Below are 15775 nucleotides of genomic sequence, written 5' to 3'. Positions count from 1 at the left end.
GCGCTCAATTCCATTTAGAAAAAATAAAAAAAAAACGAAATAAAAAAAAAAAATGCACGCGTACGGACACAGCTGGTCCGATTGCCTCGGAAACACCCGGTCAAATATTAAATGTTCGCGTACATTCGATCTATCTATCGTTTGATAGGCTCGCCTCCGGTGGATCGATTGATTCGACCAGTGCCTGGCTTGAATAAAGCTGCGTAAAACAACGAGCAAACGGGGTATCGTTTTGTTGGGAATATCGTGATAGTAACGCGAGCTACGTCGCTATCGGCACGTTAAAGCAATGAGCTCGAATAAAATGTACAACCCATGGGAGCGGAACCAGCAGTTTTTGCTCGATTGCACGGACCGATGCGACCCGCGCGACGCTTATAAAGCGATTTGCAATCTCCACGTCGCGACGTCGATTCGAGACGGACGTTTCGTCGACCGCTTTTTCGTTTCGCGCGGTGGCTTAAACGTTGACGGGGTTACTTTTTGTCGCGATCTTGGCGATAATTGACCTTTCACGGAGCGACTCCGTGCCCCGGATCGGTTGTTAAATGAAAATACAGCCCGAGATCAGAATGAAAATACTCGAGAGAAAACGTCCTTACTTGCAATGGTACTTGGAGTCGAGGAGGTGCCACTTACTTACCTTTCTTGGTAGATAACAAGCTTGTGATCCTCGAATCGAGATATAGTAGACCCAGACACTGATCTCGAATTGGTTCTGACAATCGAAACTTCCTGATGTTGTTGACGCGACAAATATGTAGATGAAGGAGAATGTATCATCTGTAGGTATTCTCCATAATTTTCTACGATGTTCTTGAGATCGTACATTTTACCAGCAATAATACTGCAGCTTCGCGTATAAATATTTTATGTATTAGTACAAAGTAGAGTCTCCAAGTAGATCCATTCCCTCGCGCGTCAGACATCGTTGCCCGTGCGGCATGTTTCATCTTCTCGTCAAACGTTACATTTCTAGTAGTGCCATCCCTTCGAGATCAGACCTCGAGTTGCACTAAATGTATGGAGCAGAGCCCCTAAGTAGATCCAACCTCTCGTGCATCAGACATCAATGCCTTGGAACCCGGAGTAGCGACACTCTGTCTAGAATCAGACCTCGAGTAATGTTGAACGTTGAAAGTAGAAGCTTGAAATAGTGGCAAATATTTAATGTAGAAACCTAATTTAGTGCTGAATGCACAAAGTTGAGAACTCAAACGGAAACCTCGACTATCAGAAAGTTAAAAATATTTTTAATATCCCTCTTTTTCGAGATTTTAATCCAGAGAAGAATCTTGGAAGGAACGCGTATTTCGACGGGGAAAATTAAGAAATAAAAAAGTGCCCGCCCACTCCCTCTAAGAAGAACATGCAAAATGACCAAGAATGTAGCTGCATTTGTTGTTTCCGTCTTAGCCTCGTCGAGCTCGTCGTTCTCGCTGGTTACGTGCCGTTCGTGGAAGTGGTAAGCAAAAGTGAGAAATAAGAAACGAGGGGCTGGGCGGCCAAGCACGAACAGTTGGAAGAAGCGTGGGAGAAAGGGGGTGGAGAAGTTCGGCGAGCATTAAGACCAGATTGAAAATTGAATTATTAACGAGCGAGCTGACGCTGGGCATGTAAATCATACGGAAATATTACTTTTCTTTCCGGAGGAAAAATGTATGGCGCCATCCACATGCAGTCTCTCCTGCGACAAACCGTTTCTACTTTCTCCGTATTCGTTCCAGACACTTAACTTTTTTTTTCCTCTTTTCCCCTCGCGCTTCTAAATCCTCGTCTAATTTTCTGCCCCGGGGTAACGAGCTATTGTCCTCCCGGGGGCAACCTCCGCCCGCCCGCGCCCGTGATCTATGTCCTTTACCCGTTCGCCTCTCCGCGAACAGTAATTTTATGTTAATTGAATAATAAATAATGAACGTTTATCGTTGGGAACGCGACGAGAGCCGCTACTCTTTCGATGCACGGAGAATCGATCACCGAATTCCAATTCGAATTATCGTTCCACGACGACCGATTCACAGAAATCGGAGCACGGAATTCGGTCGGTTCGAAAACCCCGATGGAGCTGATATTCTCATATATCTGGGTCGCTACCTTGGTAGTAGCTTGATTCAAAAGAATTTTCAAGGAAATTCGAGCTTCTAAAGTAATCCCAAAAATTAACGACATTCTGGACGAACGCGAACGAATTCTGAACGCCGCGTTGTCATTGAAAATTGTCTTCGTCGTCAGGGAACAGACGTGGAGAGAATGATCGATAACGAGTTTTGATCTAATTGCTCGTACGGGTGCACAAAAGTCGGGCTAAATCGCGCTCGAGGAGGCAGAAAGAGTAAAACCGACGAGACGCCTTTGAATATCCGCGATCGGTAGAGCTCAAGAGCACGTGTAATTGCCTATTGTAGGCTGGTCTGAGAATCCACAAAATATCGGTCTGTTTCCTTTGACGATAGAAGAGTCGTTTAGAAAGCGTGACGAACGATCCGATATCGAGCGGGGAGAGTGCTGCGGTCTAATTATACGGAAAATCTCGCGACGTTACGTTTCGTCGATCATATTTGCTCGTTCTATTTTTCTTTCAACGATGAGGTTTCGCGAACGATCGGTCCGGGGGAACGAAAACTTTTCCATCGCGACTATTTTGTTGATTGCCGTCAAATTCCCGACTATTATTTCACGAGCGTATTGCGGAAATATTATTGCGCGGATTGTGAATTCGATATTTATTGATTTTCGGAACGATTTTTCGTAACAAAAAGAAAACACGTTGCTATCGAGTGAAGAATCGACGTAAAGGAATCCTTCAGCAGTTGCAGACTTTATTGCACCTCATTTTTGTCAGTGTGTCGACGATGACTGTAAATTCAATTCGATTCAATAATATTTGTGTTCAACGATCACTCAATTGTTTCCTTTATACGTACCATCTAGATATTTGAGAAATCACTTCCTATTTTACTCTGAAAGTTACCGCATTTGGATCTCAGAATTATGTAAATAGAATGATTAGTAATGCAAATTTTGTACACACTAAATCAGATTTAATTAAACAATCATTAGAAAGTCTAAAATTATCCTTGCAACATATTGTAAATTAATTTATTTTTGTTAAATTCACTAAGCGATAATGTTTGACTATGTAAAAGCCACATCTGTATCCTTACATCTTTGTACTCAGGGGTTTAATCTCGTTAATAAATAATAATAATAATTATAATAATAATAAAGATCGAAGGAAGAATAAGTGTAAAATTCCGAGATCCGACCAGAGACTCAGAGAGGAAGCTTCCGATAAATATATTATATTTAATTTTAATTTAGTTGCCTAGTGTTGACGTGATGCTATTGGCAACAGCATTTAGTGGATTGTTCTAGCAGCGAATGAAGTGTATATCAGACGCTGTATTCTCTTCGAATTTTAATAAAGAAACTTGCTAAGAAAGCGTGCGAATCCATTAGTCGTTTTTTTGCAAAGGTGATGTGTCGTATGATGTGTTTGGTCCAGTGTACGTCAGCCTAATTTCGAATATCCTCGAATGGAGCCAAGCACCCTTCGCCAGCTACGCGCCTGCGCAGAACATGGCTCTCGCTTTCTCCCACCCTCGCCATCGGTATGGCGCCTGTCGTGCGTCTCCCTTGCTCGTCAGTTCCCGCGCAGTCTCCTCGCGGCAAACGTACGTCACCGATTTCCCTTCTTCTCGTTCTCTCTCTGTCTCTCTGCCTGTCTCCCCTTCTCCGTCGTCGTTCTGACAGTTGGAGGGGCGCGGGTGAACGCGGTCGGACAACAGTCCTTCCGCGGATTGCGGATATTGTGTCGGGAAGCCTCGCGCCATGGTGTCCTTAACTGTCGTGTTCCTGCGACACTGCGGAGCAGAGTCGTGGTGAGCGGTTCGGTTCTTTCGTTTCCTTTCGTTTGTTGGAACTTTTGACCGGGCAGAACCCGTTTCAGGGACGTCTCGACCGTGCTCTCGCATGTTCTCTGTGTCTCCCTCTTTCTCTCACTCTTTCAAGACTGTTCCTCTCAGGACTTCGAAAGGATCTGGCGACACCGGTTGTAAGGTTAGGTTCGCGACTGTCACGTCCGCGTGTTCTCGACCGAGACTCGTAGCTTCCGCGAAGTGTTTAACTCGTTCATATACCATAGTGAAAACAGTGATCGACGGCGTGTTGTTCGCGAGTGCTGAAAGTCTTCGATTGAAGAGGAACGCGTGCTACGCCGAGCCTCGACGTGCCCGTTTCGGAGCTGATCTCGGACGCTACCACGCCTGGAATCTCTCGGTGAGCGGCGAACGAATATTGTTTAATCTCGCGAGATCCATACGTACGTTTCCTCGTGGCGTTTTCGATTCGTCGCGTCCCGACAACGCGACGCTGTGAGCCCGCTCTTCGGTCGATCGTTCCTCCCCTGTCTTGTTTGTTTTTCTTCGTCGCGAGTAGTCGAGTAGTATTGGCCACCACATGCACACCGTTGGCGTTTTCTTTTCGTCCGTCTTGGTTTGTTTATACGCTTCGCCCATCGAAGTCGGACCGATCGTTCGGGATAAATGTTGTTCTTTTTCGCGCGTATACGAACAAATTCAAATATTTTTCACCCGAATACTCCTTCGGTTTTAACGCGTTTACCTACGAAACAATATTCTACCCTTTTTCGGGGAAAGGAGATTTTTATGATAAGCATCGACGATGAAAGGGACCGATCGCGTAGATAGACGGAAGTTCATCTCCGGTCTAACGGTGAAACTTGTAACGAAGTCGAATCATCTTCGCTTGTTCGTCGGTTCTGGACTCCTCGGGACTCGGTATTAATTAACTTTTCTGACAAGTTATTAGCGCGACGAGATCAAAGGCGCCACGGGTATTACTCTTGGCCCTCATTTTTCTCTCTCTCTCTCTCTCTCTCTCCCTACTCCGCCTAGATCCGTCGAACCATGGCGTGCAATTAAGATGACCATCGCGTGCCTAGGTGTTCGCGGTAATTACCTTGTTTACAAAACTGTGTTGGCAAACACGTTACCAAACCGAGGGATTCCTGATCTATTACCGTGCGTTATGTTTTTCTATATAAATGTGTACTGTTCGAAACGACAGGAAGGCCAGGTTTGAAAGCGAAAAACCATCAAGGTACACGCATGTGCGTTTCGTACGAACAACTTTCAATTATTTTGCGCATCGCGGCGCTCATTATAAAACAGTGATTCTTAGGCGCTACTATCGATTACTTTACGATGTTGAAATTGCAAAAATTAATCTCTCTTCTAGAAGGACGGCTAGCTATGGGTCAAAATAGACCCAGAGTCCTCAGAATTTAAGAACCGTACAAATTTGTTTTTCTCGTATCATGGCGAACCCACCATTTGTCTCGAGTGCAGAAAATGTCCTTTCCTTTTAGTGATCTTGAAAACGTAATCTCGAAATTGAATGTGCTAGGTTGTACAAATATTCTCAGAAAATTTCGTGGAAAGGACTGTTTCTTTAGGATAGCCTATCGAGTTATTGCAAAAAGGAATGCAACGAGATAAGCGTCGAGCAATAGTCTTCAGGAGTCCCTTGTGCGCTCGGAAGTTTCTTTGTTTGGGTGGCGTCTTTTGTCGAAACCTCCCCTCGTTCGCGAGGCACCTGCGCCTGCCAGGGTTTTTGTGTTCTTTCACCTGTAGTACGCACACCTGTCTTTAAACCCGTCCGTGGAATCAAAAGTTCGATAATTTTACACGTTCTCTTCTTGCTCCTCTTTACTCATTTTAAACGTTTAAAAATGTAGTCGACACGAAAGTTGCACTATCCGATGCTTTATTTGTTTCAGCGGTTAGGTGGGGAAAGCGGTAAGAAAGTAGGTGATATTGCACGTTTCGTGGAGCGTTTGATTCAGGGAATAACAGGTGAAACGATAATGGAAATAACCGCGTGTCTCGATCGAAAATAACCTACCATTTCTTTTTCATTGGACTTTCACTGGCTCTCGTAGAAACTGTCTCCAAAACACATTTCGTTCGACCAATTATCTTAATTTCTGCTCTCGACTGCTGATACGCTGCTGAATACCGGGGCAATTAATCTCAAATAAATGAATACGATCGATTCTGAAGCTTTTTCCTCTTGGTGAAATAATAGATAACTAATTTACGACGTTTTTTTGTTCGGTCCTGTTTCAGATAGCGTTCTGTATCTAACTTCCTATTTACGGAACATCGTGTCTCTGATGACACGGAACAAACAAAATTCTTCAAGCTCCTGATATTTTCTATTTTTATTCCACCTACTGTAGGTTGTTTATGTTTTGTTCGTTATTCGAAAGTTTCATTTAGGTAAGAATTTTGCCCATCTCGTAGTTGTGCAATAGTTTTGCAGGGACTTAAAGGCGGCCGGTTTCATCGAGCAAATACGTCCGTTCTTTCGTCGCCGAGGAATGGAAAGTTCCACCGTGGAAACGTATACGAATATGGACAAGCGAGAAGGGGGGAGGGAGTACGTACCGTGAGAGTAAAAAGTATTCGAACAGGTACGAATCTCTGATAAAACTCCGCGTGATTCCGTTTGTCGTTAAAATTGCGTAGCAAAACTAATTTTTATGTATTTTAAATGGCAAAAACTCTGGTCGACAAATTTTAAATAATAAAATTTGTATTCTTCACGATTCCGCTTATCTTCTTCGCGTACCATGGGTAGGATATAACAAAGAAAAAATTATTCGTAGAGAATGCTAATAATTGCAGATGAAAATCAGAAAAATTAGAGCCAATCTATTAATTTCTATTGGAATTGTAGGGTTATGGATTGTATAATTAAATCAGACTTTAATATTTAAACGTATATGGAGTCTTTATTATAAGCGTGAAGATATATCTCAGAGATCTCAGAGTGAAGAGCAGTTCGCCCTAGTAACGATCTCTTATTTTTGTATAATAAAATCATGAGTTCGTAGAACCCATGGCCAAAACAGGAGAGAAACTCTAGGCATATACATCGTCACGAGACAGTTAGGAAATTCAACAGACTGTGATTTACTTAGGTATAGAATATTTATTGGGTCGAGTCTGAAGAAACTGAGAAATAAAGTAACCAAGAAAGGATGTTATCTCGTTGAATGTAGCTCGGCGCAACCGCAGCGTAGTCGAGTACGCTGATACTGAAAAAATAGAACAACGAAATTAGATAGAATTATTGTAGTGGAAGTTCAGTTCCATAATACACACGAGGCTCCGAAATAAATTTTAACGCGACTGAAGTCTAGAACTTGTAAACAACGTCGTTTTTTACGAGTCCAGGGTCGAAGACTCGAAGTAAGCGAATCGTTTTGGAACTCGTGGAACTCGATACTTGTGGGTGGATATAGGAGAATGGTAATCGTTGGCGCTTGTTTGCTGCTCTTACGGGGCTATTACGGCGAAAGGATATAGTCTGAAACTTACCGGCAGGAAACGAGTCTGTGGGAGGAAACGAGCCACGGTTAAACGATGACTTCTTCATCGCGTGGTATCCTTTCTTCCATCGCGGTCGGGTCTCGAATCTATAAATCGTGCCCTTGGCCATTGAAAAGTTAAGTAGCGTAACACGGTGTTCGAATTAACCGTCCGCGGTTATATTTAGTTTGTTTTTTCTGCGCCGTTGGGAACTCGTGTCCCTCGAATCGTGACCGCTTGCGCGGCTTAACGAAGTTTTCAGACAGTCGTGTAATTAGCGAGGATCACAGAGGTTACGTAACGAAAGACGCGAGAAATTAAAGCGACTCGCGGTGGACGGGACAGGGCAAGGTTTTTCGCGTTTCTTCGTAGATCCCAGCGTCGATCAACGACGGAGAATATTTATTTATCTACGTCGCGAGTTGTTGGGCAATTACGTCGACGCGTCTGGACGCAGCCGGACCGTGAATAGATAATTACACTCGTACGGAGAGACGGTTCATTAAATTGGATTCATGCTCATTGACGGCTTTAGCACGATCGTCTCCGCTTTCGTGCGACCACCCACCCGTCTAGTGCTAATTCGCCATATTTTGCCCCTTTTTTTTTCGACCCTTAACGACCATCGGGTATCGTTGCCAAGTCACATATCGCACAGGCCCCCGAATAAAAACGATATCGTCGACGGTGACGTTCCTCTTTTTATCATTTTTCCGAGCTATTGGGACCCCGGGGCGTTTCCTCTTCTCGAGATAGGAAATAACTCGAATAGTTTTCAATTTGTCGCTTTAATTAGGAACGTAGGACACGTTGGAAAGTGAATTTTAACATATTTTTAATATTGAAAATATTTAAAATCAACGTAGTTATAAAATTACGTGTATTTAGGACAATTTAATTATATTTTGAACGATTTAAGGACGAGGTCGTTGATATTAATTAAACGCATTTGATAAATTATTTTCTATGATGGAACACGATTCGTTCGTCCATTTCCAGGAAGCTTAGGGCTCCGAATAGATGGTCGTCTGTTCGTTATCCGAGTCACAAAGGAACGGTCAGATTCTAGTTGGCGCAAGAAAGTTTTCTTTCGAGTCCCTCTCGCTACGAGAGGCCTAAAATTCCCCCGAGGGATAGGACCCGTATCTCCGCCATTACCGTTGATTTCCACCGTAGATTACAGCCTGCTGTGACGTTAAATCCCCCCAGGCGACATTTACCCTTGACCACGTGGACCTGGTTGACCACCGCCATTTAAAAAAAAAAACCAAGATCGAAATGACGCGTTACATATTCTCGAATAGCCCTCGGGTATAATATATATTTGTTCGATCGAAATACAGCTTTTCCAAGATTCAGATCAGATTTTTCTAATTTAATCGAACGCTTGAACGCCACGTCGCGTCGTCAAGTTCAGATTTGTGAAGCTTATCTAACATAAGGCGCGTCGCGTGGAAGAGACGCTGCTTCCGTTCGTGTATACGTGACGCAACAGCTATTTGCTAAATGGTTTCGTCGTTTCGCCCGAACAATAGGCACACTTTTACAAACGAGCACGTTGCAACGTGCATTCGTATTAAATCGTCGATCGTTGAAAGTCTCGGTGCTCGGTTTCGTATACTGTCCAAATTTATTTCCTTCGGCATTTTAACTTCTTATTATTGATTTAATTAATATAAAATAGGCGTAACCACGAGTGAAAGCTTAGTCGAATAAAATTTACGTTCTCCGACACGAACCTCGTCCGAAATTACACTATTTTCAGCGTGGGAGGGATTCTACTCGTTTCGGTGCAGCGTTCAACAGAGATCCAGAGTCTATCAAAACATAACGTTGCTCGAATCTTCGACGAGGAATAATTACGATCGAAATCTTGGTTGAAATTCGAGTCCCGGGTCGGCGTTTCTCGAGTAATTTGATAGAACGAGAAGTTATTTTATTCGTCGCAGATGGAAGGATTACGTCCACGTACTCGTCCCTGGGTCTCTTCGGCTCTAAACCGAGTCGTCAGGCGTTTCCGCGTCGACAATAATTTCGAGATGGAACGATGCACTGGGAGGAAGCTTGCATCGTGTAATCTCGAAACGTTTAATTCTCTCGGCCCTCATTAAAACGATCCGGTTCTCGCGGCTGAAAATAACGAGAGCTTTAATTGTCGCGTCTAACGAGACGCTACAATTGCTACGCTACTGCGCCCCGGTGCCAAGCCCCCTGTACATCGTGGCTTTTTTCACGAGTGACTTCCGAGAATCTATTTCTCGGGTTTCGTTTTGTTTCCCTCGAATTCGGAGCCAAGAAGATCCAACGCGCCAACTACGACCCCGGTGCGACACGAATTTTAGACAGACCCATCCATCCTTTGCTCGTCTCTGCAACGAGTAAATTTTTGCTTCTTCTTAAAACATTCTAGACACCAATACGGAATTCGATAGTATACCGTTTAACATTTTTTGTATTACACTATCTTAACTTAAACTTTTGTAATTCTTGTAATATTAAGACTGGCGTCGAAACGATTTAAAAAATAATAATAATTCTTTATTTGACGGGTCCCCTTTGTATACGTTTAAAAGGCAAACTTCAATGACGAATCGATACACGGTTGATTCGTTTTTAAAATGGCGAAAATAAATTGTAGAATATCATATATCGTCATTGATATTAGTAATTTCAAAGTATCTTATATATTTTTTTAGATTTTACCGAGGACACCCGTTCCATAATAAAACAAAACAATACAAATTATAATACTACCTGAAAGTTATCAAAATATTTGTATTTCAATTTTGAATATCGCGGGAGAAACAGGCTCGCCAACCGCCCCCCCAGTCCCAATCTCGCGTCTCGTGGTCGGTAATTATACAATCGGTTACGGTGAAACCGATTTCGTTTTTCGCCAGCGGGGATAGAAATTCCGCGATAGAAAGATTCCGGCGCGCGATACATAGGCGGGGGGCCCGACAGCGTTCGTTTCGGGGCCCTATGGCGACGAAAAGTTACCGTTGCGATAGCACAGGATCGATTTCGATTTGAAAATCGCTCGCGGGCGGCGTGTATCGTTTGTAAAGTTGGCAGATTAATGTCCTCGCGGCGGTTGTTGTGCAAATGAACGTGTTTCGTATCTTTGGGATTGAATTATTGCACGCAGGCCGGGACGTTCGCCGCGATTGACGTTAAACTCGCTTATTCCCGTTGCCGCGACAGGCTAATTAGGCAAACAGGCAGAGTTCGATTACTTTCAGGAGGGGGTGAGGTGGAGGGGGGGGGGGGGGAATGATGTTCCAGATTCGTGGCCCCGGGATCGTCGACGCTCTTACAACGTCACTGTCGATGGACTTGGACGGTAAAAAGATTGCTTTTTCGTTGGCATACTTTCTCCTCTTTCTCTGGTTCCGTGAGATCGGCGAAACTTATTAATTTCGACGAAAATTGTTTCGTTAATAGGGACCGCTCGAACTCGCGCGGAGTTTAAAATTATTTTCAATTTTCTTCTTCGTCGTCGCTCGACGTCGAAGCGTATCGAATTCCTTTCGAAGATTATTTACAATTAAGTCATAAACCCGGAGCGACGAACCGGGCGACCGTAATCGCCCGTGACCGTAACGGACCCGACAGGTTGGGCCCCGGCGAGCGCACGTGTTTGCTGACCCCGACCAGCCCCCAAATTTATTTTTAAAGACATATTCTCCGACAAGGACCGTAAAACCTCCGGGTTGCCGGGCTTATGGGGACGGAAACCTGGCAACTCTGCGTTCCTGCCTTAGGAATTCCAATTGGGGGGGGGGGGGGGGACTTATTCTTTCGTGACACCTTGTTTCACACCAGCTCCATTTTTTCTACACGAATCGAGTCGAATTTTATTCAAGTTCATTCAATTTTACTCTAGAATACCTCCTTAAAATATCGAGAAATTCGAGGAATAGGGTTAAAAGAAACAATACTTGTAAATGCCCTATTTTTGGTTCCATTTTGATTCTCCAATATTCATAATTTTTACCGACAGAAAGATCGATGCCACTGTTCCATCGAATAATATAAGAATAATCGAAGAAAGACATTGACATTGACTAGGCGGAAGATGGTTCCAGGTCGTTCGAACCAGGAGGCAATCATCTCCGGAGAAGGATGGTCTCCCTTGCGTTCCTGGCGCGTCAGCGTTAAAGATTCCTCGAGTTCTGGCGAACGATCCGGCCGCGATGGGCCGTTTTCGATTAAACGAGACTGAGGGTTGTTTTCCGGGAGAGGGTCAGGTTGAAAATTAGATTTCCAGCGACCGATTACTTTTTCTCACCTGTCCGGTCAGCTCTCCGGTTTGCAGACAATCGCGTCTGGTTATCAGTGAACCGTAAAATAAATTCTTCCCGGTGGCTGACGCGCGCGACAGATAAACCATGATCAGGGGTGAAGGGGTAGAATACGCGTTGCTGTTGCGGTTTTGCGGATTCGCCGCGTAGAAAAGTTGCGTGTTCCCCCTGGCGTCAACTAGAGATCTCGTTTTCCGTGGATATCATCGAGATATCGTCTAGCAACGAAAGCTGATAGCTTCCCGACCGAATCGATAGACAGCCTGTAATGCAATATATCGGATGGCACTCCTCCGGCCTTCAAGCTTAGGCCTAACGCTCTATCATCATTTAGTCTCGCTGTCTCTGTCTTTCTGGGGTATCTCTTTGTAACCCTATGTCGATCGGTCCTATCGAGTCTCTCAGCCGCTCTAATGTACTCCTGGGAAGTCCATGTACCTCCTGCCCTTGAGTAAATACATTTATTCGCTTGCACACGCTTTGCTTCCACCAACCCTTCTCCTCCCCACCTCCCACGCCGCAAGTCCTCGACCGCGTACGTATGTGTACGCATGCAAATTCGTCGTACGTTTGCTCGCGAGGCGTGAAGCGAACGCGGAAAGTCAACCGTGATCGGCGGGCTACGGGGGAGAAAACTCCGCTTGGAATCGAGTTTTCTGAACCCCCCCCCTCCCCTCACGCCTCCTGGAAATGTCGCTACTCCGGGAAAAACTGCCCCCCCCCCCCCACGTTGTCCCAATTATGTTTTCCTCGAAATACGCGTTTGGGAAGTTGTAAATATTAAACGTTCGAGCGACCGACCGCGACCACCATTTTGGTTGAAGTTGAAGCGTGTTTGTGTTTGCATCTGTGACGAGATTTGCTATCCAGTTTGTTTGTTAGTGGGGCTCCTTAATAGTCCTGTCTGTCGTTTGCTTAATTTTATAATTGAGTTGAATTTAATTTTATAAACTCAAGTGTATTTTTTCTAGTTTCCTCTTTCTCAATTTTCAAGGAGTTATCAGGGTTCTGAATGAGATATTGAATTTATATAGGAATAGACACTCAGTCGAGCACTCGCGAGAGCGAAAGATTGAGCGTAGCCCTCTGCTGGCGAGTACAGGAAGCGTCACCACGCGTCTCACACAGGCTAATCGTTAGTTTCTGGGTTCCGTACGGGTTTTGAAATGTATACAATCTAAATATTTGATTATCTTTTAACTCCATGAGTTCATCATGAAATATTAAATTTTTTTTTGTATAACGGGTACGTTGAATCGTTAAAAGAATTCAACGCAGTTCTGAGCGATCTTTCAACGTGGGGGTAAAATTTGCAAGTTCGTCGAGGGAGAGAAAAAGTCGAGAGTCGGAGGTAATTTTTCCGGGTTTGACGTCGAACGCGTATATCGCGAGGGGCAATTCGCGCGTGAGGTTTATGGTTTTGTTAGGAGGCGCAGACGAATGGCGGCAATCTGGAAAATAAACAGCCGCGGCGGTCAACGAACGGGCTGCATCGACTTGCTCGTGGATTTATACTCGCGGATGGTTTCCGGTGTCGTGGATTCTTATCCGATTCTTCGTTTTCCCCCGAACCGGGGTCGCGGTTACGGTCACGATTAGAGGAAAAACCGTGGAGTAATCTCTTTGAAAAGAGAAACGTAACTGGGTGACCGAGCTTTTCGAAATAAAAGAACCGTCGGAGTTATGGAACCGTATAAATTTCTCTGCCCATCTCGCTCTCTGTTCGTTCGCGTTATATCATATATTCCACAATGGTATGCAGTTCCGTGGTTTAGAGAAATAACTTTTATCTTTGAAACGCGTTGCCAGAATGTACGGGCTCTGCGAGGAGCCGAAGGGAATTCAAAAGAGAGACGCGACTCTTCCTTTTTCTTTTTTTTTCGTATTCCGTTAATCGAGTTTCGAAGAATTAGCTTCCGTCGCGTTAAAAAGTTTTTATCCAACTCGGAAAATGGACCGAAAGTTGCACGGAAAAGATGTTTCGAGGAAGAACAACAACAGAGAATCATTCGAACGGTCTTCCAACGTTCGAACTTGATTTTAAATTGCTTTTTGCGTAGTTTGCATCGTTCAAAACCAGTTTTCTATATTTCATTTTATTCGAAATACTGTCCTTCCGTGGTGACACAACAATTCAAACGACCAATCATCAAACGACTATTCTGTGCCTTTTTGCGGAATGTCTTGGAGGATACTCGTCACGGCCTGTTGGACGTCTGAAATGTTGCTATAACGATTTCCTTTCACGGTTCTTTGGTTTTGTTTCCGGATAGTACTGTAAACATCTCGTCACTGGCGATGATCGATTCGAAGCTGTTTCTTTCTTTATAAGGTAACATTTTCTGATACTTCGATTTTAGACGATAGTACACTCTACCATTTAAAATTTACTTTCTGTGAGCTGAAATTTATAAATTCTGTCCTTTATTAACGTCTCAACGATCTTTTTACTTTCGTCATCCATTAATAGAAGATCAAGTATTTAGTTAAAATGAGACGTTCGAATCGTTGAAATATTAACTTTGTAATACTTTTTGAAGTACCTGTGCTTAACTTTAAATTTATAGATCGCACTTTCGCGTTGACGATTACATTAAAATACTATTTCTCTGTTAAATATATTCAGTAAATAACTGGACAAAGTTTATTTTTAATTTTTTTTTTTTTACGTTGCAGAGTTAACCGCGAGAATAAATACGTTTCAGGTCGTGTTGTTTATCACGGTTATCGGTAACCGGGACTCGTTTAAGCGACAATTCCCGTTTTAATTCAGATGCCGCGATAAGGCGTTATTTCGAAATCGCGTGGGAAATTACGCGTTTTATTGAAACCGTTTCCAGGACATTTAAGACCGACAGGAATTCCTTACGTCGTTGAATATTTATCATTCGCCCCGGGAAAATTTAATTAAAGTCTGGCCTAGTCGAATGGCGAGACACTCGAGCTTGTTTTCCTCGGTTTAGCATTTACTCTCGATGAATTTCGTTCTAGAGGCCAGATAGGTTCGCAAACACTTTTCCACTTAATTCCTCGAAGAAACGTTCTGCTCGATTCAGAATATTTTTGCTTCATTTTTGCCAATTTCACGAAACTCTATCGAATTCTATTTGGATTCGTTCGACTGTGATAGATTAAGTTCAAATATACTCAACTTTATTCGATAAGGTTGCGGAATTATTCTTCTCTTAAACCTGAATTACTGCGTTTATGTTTAGATTTTTTTCAGAAGATTCTTTCGCAAAGGCTATAAAAAAACAATTTATTGTCAAGTTGATTTGCACAATCGTTCGAACAGTAATTGTAAAGTGCGTGGGGGTCGTTGTATAACCTGTTACAACCTGAGCTGGGTGACAGTGCGACGTGGTCATACGACTGTCATTAGTTTTTGATTACGCCACATCGTTACGTTTACGATTCTCGTTAGAGACGTTCGTTCGAACAGATATTTGATATCAGATATTTAAAAATCTAAAATACATTATGATAATCCAAAGGAGAAGTTTCTCTGATATTAGTACAAAAGAAAATGTTTTTCCTAAGAAAATAATGGAATTTCAAGCTTCGTTTCGCGTGAAATTTTTATTGAGACAAGAATTTTGCCCACGTTGGAAGGATTACAAATTGATTTTCCATCAGGAATAGGATTTTTTTAAAAGCGTGAACTCGCTGTACTTCCTGCTTTGTTCATCGAATTATATTCTTTGCCTTGCCATTCGCATCTGCGAAACTAAAAGGATCATATCGACTTTCGTTATCGAGTTTTCACGTGATCCGCGAAACAAGATTTCGTCGTCGTGAAACAACGAAAGACAATTAAGATTATAGTTCTGTTTTCGTCAATCTTTGATCGTGAAACCGATTCCAGAAGTATAATCAAGCTACGATAGAATAATAATTCCACGTCAAACGATTTGAATAATTTCGTCGACGGTCGAAGCTGATTTCGTTGTGAATTTTCAACGTTGAACGGCTTCGTTTTCCACCGGTTTCTCTCGCGGAGGAAAGGATCTCCTAATAAGCGATACGACGCTGGAGGAAGAACGCATCGAAAGAAGCTCGAACGCCTCGAGAAAA

The 15775-nt window shown here is 43.3% G+C and overlaps 1 protein-coding gene across 1 annotated transcript in view; it reads left to right on the top strand.

The window, feature by feature from the left end:
* Positions 1 to 3711: 3711 nt before the first annotated feature.
* The window catches only part of Alpha-man-iib (alpha-Mannosidase class II b), a 146551-nt gene continuing 134487 nt past the window's right edge, over positions 3712 to 15775 (top strand). The window contains exon 1 of the mRNA XM_076774460.1: positions 3712 to 4278. The gene's annotated coding sequence lies outside the window, so the exon portion shown is untranslated. The remainder of the gene's footprint in view (positions 4279 to 15775) is intronic.

Source organism: Colletes latitarsis, chromosome 10 (genome assembly GCF_051014445.1).
Source record: "Colletes latitarsis isolate SP2378_abdomen chromosome 10, iyColLati1, whole genome shotgun sequence".
NCBI lineage: Eukaryota > Metazoa > Arthropoda > Insecta > Hymenoptera > Colletidae > Colletes > Colletes latitarsis.
Note: the sequence above shows the minus strand (reverse complement) of the source record. Positions and strands in the feature narration are given on the sequence as shown.